Below are 4,696 nucleotides of genomic sequence, written 5' to 3'. Positions count from 1 at the left end.
GGTGGCAAAGGCCAAGGAAAAGGCATATGACGAGCTGTATGAGAAGTTGGATACAAAAGAAGGGGAAAAAGATTTATACCGATTGGCAAGACAGAGGGACCGAGCTGGGAAGGATGTGCTGCAGGTTCGGGTGATAAAGGACGCAAATGGGAATGTGCTGACGAGCGAGGAGAGTGTGTTGAGAAGGTGGATGGAGTACTTTGAGGAGCTGATGAATGAAGAAAATGAGAGAGAGAGAAGGTTGGAAGAGGTGGAGATCGTGAATCAGGAAGTGGGGTGGATCAGTAAGGATGAAGTGAGGACTGCTATGAAGAAGATGAAAAGTGGAAAGGCGGTTGGCCCAGATGGTATACCAGTGGAGGCATGGAAGTGCTTAGGAGAGATGGCAGTGGGGTTGTTAACCAGATTGTTTAATAAAGTCTTGGAAAGTGAGAGGATGCCGGAGGAGTGGAGATTAAGTGTACTGGTTCCGATTTTCAAGAATAAGGGTGATGTGCAGAGCTGTGGAAATTACAGAGGGATAAAGTTGTTAAGCCACACCATGAAGTTGTGGGAAAGAGTAGTGGAAGCTCGGTTGAGAGGAGAGGTGACGATCTGTGAGCAGCAATATGGGTTTATGCCAGGAAAGAGCACCACTGATGCGATAATTGCTTTGAGAATGTTGATGGAGAAGTAGAGGGAAGGCCAGAAGGAGTTATATTGTGTGTTTGTGGATTTAGAGAAAGCTTATGATAGGGTGCCAAGAGAGGAGCTGTGGTATTGTATGAGGAAGTCGGGAGTGTTGGAGAAGTATGTGAGGATCGTGCAGGATATGTATGAGGACAGTGTGACAGCGGTGAGGTGTGCGGCAGGAATGACGGACCGGTTTAAGGTAAAGGTGGGATTGCACCAAGGATCGACTCTGAGCCCTTTCCTGTTTGCAATGGTGATGGACAGGTTGACGGACGAGATCAGACTGGAGTCTCCATGGACTATGATGTTCGTGGATGACATCATGATCTGTAGGGAGAGTAGGGAGCAGGCTGAGGCGAGCCTTGAGAGGCGGAGGTACGCACTGGAGAGAAGGGGAATGATGGTCAGTCGGAGTAAGACGGAGTACATGTGTGTAAATGAGAGGGAGGGTGGTGGTATGGTGCGGTTGCAAGGAGTTGAGGTGGGGAAGGTGGATTGGTTTAAATACTTGGGATCAACTGTCCAAAGTAACAGAGAGTGTGGGAGAGAAGTGAAAAAGAGAGTGCAGGCAGGATGGAGTGGGTGAAGAAGAGTTGCAGGAGTGATTTGTGACAGAAGGGTAGCTGCAAGAGTGAAGGGGAAAGTATACAAGACGGTAGTGAGACCAGCTATGTTGTATGGTTTGGAGGCGGTGGCGCTAACAATAAGACGGGAAGCGGAGCTGGAGGTGGCAGAGTTAAAGATGCTGCGATTCTCGTTGGGAGTGACGAGGATGGACAGGATAAGAAATGAGTATATTAGAGGGACAGCGCAGGTAGGACGGTTTGGAGACAAAGTGAGAGAGGCGAGATTGAGATGGTTTGGACATGTGCACAGGAGGGAAACGGAGTATATCGGGAGAAGCATGTTGAAGATGGAGCCGCCAGGCAGGAGGAGAAGAGTAAGGCCAAAGAAGAGGTTCATGGATGCGGTGAGGGCGGACATGCGGGTGGTTGGAGTGTCAATGGAAGATGTGGAGGATAGAGTGAAATGGAGACAGTTGATCCGCTGTGGCGACCCCTAACGGGAGCAAGCCGAAAGAGGAAGAAGAAGATTTATATATACATTGTCGAGGCTCATGGAAGAGCAAGCACACTGAGTGCATCAGGGCGGAATAGACAACAACAGGATGCAAAAAATCGTGCATGAAGAAGGAAACTCCAAGGAGGAAAAACTGGAAAATTAGAAAGCATTTGGGTGGGGTTAACTCGGGTTAAAAAGATAATGGTTTTGGATTGGGGACGATCTGAGATGGTGGTGAACAGCTGTCTTGAAGACCTGGAGGGAAGAATGAGATTGAAGAGGATGTGGCAGTTGATTTCACAGGTGGGAAAAAGAGGAACGAATGAGTGGAGGTGAGCAGTGATCCTGAATTTAGGTAGTTTTACCAAAAAAAGGGTTGATGGTGGACCATGTGAGCCCTGCAGAAACCTGGGGGGGGGGGGGTGTTACAAAACATGGAAAGAGCAGAAGGTGCAAGACCAGAAAGAGGTGGGAGAAGACATAGATACTACCGACCTGTCCGCAATAGGAAAGTGATCAGCCCAGAGACTCAGCCTCATCGCGGGAGGTTCCAATGATATTGAAGGCTTTAGTTTTCACGGCGTCAAGCCGAGCGAGATGAGAGGCAGGAGAGCCATCCCAGAGGAGAGAGCAGTACTCCATCAAGCTGCGTTCGAAGGCCTTGTCGGTGGGTAGAAGTTCAGGTGTGCCATGGAAGGACTTCGTACGATGTAGGATCGTGGCTCATTTACCACCAAGAACGATCGTGGCTGATTGTGAGCTCGCGAATGATGTTGAGATCCAGGAGTTTGAATGACCGAACTTCCTCGAGAAGATATTTAAGAAAGTCGATATGGGGTTTTCCAGGTGGTCTTTTCAGAGAGATATCATGAGAGTGTGAGACTTGTTAGGATTGAAGGACATATTCCAAGTATTTGACCAGCTGGTGATTTTGTCAAGGTCTGAAGAAATTGAAGAGGCTGCAGCCTGCCTGTCCAACTCCACAGTGTATTTCAATACACTCCATAGTTTCTAGGATTGTTGATCCAATCTACATCAATCATGCACACCCCTCAGTGTATCGGATTGATATTCAACTGCAGGTGATTTGGGTGGAAATTTGTCATTTGTTCAGGGTGCCGGCCATAACTTTCCTACTCCTCACAAAATACACCTTGGGGTCTTTAATGTCTACCAACGACCAGTGCTGGCAGACCGACCACCCGGCTTAACGGCCTTCCGAGGGGTGGTGTCCTTTGTGACGCAACTCCCTCATGCAAATCACTAATCCGACAGTTTATCGTCGGGTTGGGAGTCGACTGAAGCCGAGATTACAGAACTCGAAGGTAAGTGCATCACCTCTGCAACATCCTGTCAGGGTCTCCTCTACTATATCAATAGGTGCTCTGAATATGAATGTCATGGAAATAACAGTAAAACTAGAGCGAAGTCGATGGCGCACCATCACAAATCCTCACACTTCCCACCTAAAGCGATGTTGAAAGATGGCACACAGGTCCACCAGAAAGGACCAATATCACTAACATATTTCATGCATCTCCCAGTGTTTATTGCATATACATCGTTTCATTTAAAAATGCTTTTAAATGTACCGGTTGTTGCATTTTTCAATATTTGACCTTTTGACTCCGCCCAGAGGCGGGGACAGAAATGATGCTGATCTTGCACCTTTTTGCCATGTGGTGATCATAACTACCAAGTTTGGTGAATTTCTGCGCAACCGTTTAGGATGAGATAGTGCAACGGATGGACGGATGGAGCCGATTACAATATGCCTGTGTGTTTTTTCAAAAATCATGGAGATAATTAGCCAATTGGGGTATGAAGTGAACGACAGTATTGTTGCCATTGTTAGAATACCATAATCCTAAACCAACCTATAAGTCCACTGAAGGATGAAGGCATCCTTCATCTCACGTCAAGTGGTGTTTGGTATGTACATGCACTCATCACACTTCCCAAGTGTGGATTGCTGAGAGTGATCAATCTGTATTTATTGGGTGGGGTGGGAGCAGTGGTGCCTCTCTCCACTTGATGTCCCTACTGTCAGAGTGCATTCCCTTTATATCCCCTCCGGGCCTCCCCCCTCAACAACTCTCCAAAACTTCTCCCTTCCCTTAATTCTCAATGAGCCAAGAATGTGTGCAAAAATGACATATTCAATTGCCGTAATGTATTTTTTTTAAAATAGGCCATTTGTGCCAACATGCTGGCAAACTACCAACGCACTGCATGGTTTGAGCGTTTCTTCATTGGGATCTTTCTGGGTCTGTCTTGGCAAAACGATGAGGAGCCCCGAGGGAATGAGCAAGCTTTGGCTAATAATGCTGTTATTCATGGGGTTACGATGCACACAATTATGGGAAAGCTACTTAAATATAATGTTAATTATTATTAACGATAATGATATAAGAGTGTGTTGTTATGTAATATGGTTCCCTTTGGGGACTCGCCACTTGAAGCTTAACGGGGCCGTAAAGTGGTTATAGATCAGGAAGGGACTCGACAAGGTGAAGTGGTGAAATCTGAGGTCTCGGGCACTGTCCCAACAAAACTACCAGAGGGTGTTTAGATGCTCACGTTGGGGTCAGCCGGCAGGACTGCTGGCTTAATGCCCTGTACGACCGCGTGGTCCACCATGCAGTGCGCTCTGCTGATACTCCGTGAGAAGGCCCTTTCAGTCAAGTACAGTTCTTCCCCGGAATCGAACCCAGCGCGAGACAACCCAAACAGGAGTACACTAACAGCCTTTCTCTAGGCAGTTGTCTCATCTGCCTGCACTCCCTAATGGGTCTTCAATGTTGTTTGGATTTTTTTCTTTTCTTTTCTGATGACAAACCGGGCTGATTGACAAATCACTTACATAGGTCGAAGAAAAACCCACCTGACGTCCCTAAAATCCCTTCTTTTTGATGGAATAACTGCTTCAGCTACCCCGTGAGTCTGCCTGAACGTTAACATC

This window comes from Eptatretus burgeri, chromosome 1, assembly GCF_056783735.1.
Source record: "Eptatretus burgeri isolate ZD-2024b chromosome 1, Ebu_testis_v1, whole genome shotgun sequence".
NCBI lineage: Eukaryota > Metazoa > Chordata > Myxini > Myxiniformes > Myxinidae > Eptatretus > Eptatretus burgeri.
This window is presented reverse-complemented; position numbering follows the sequence as displayed.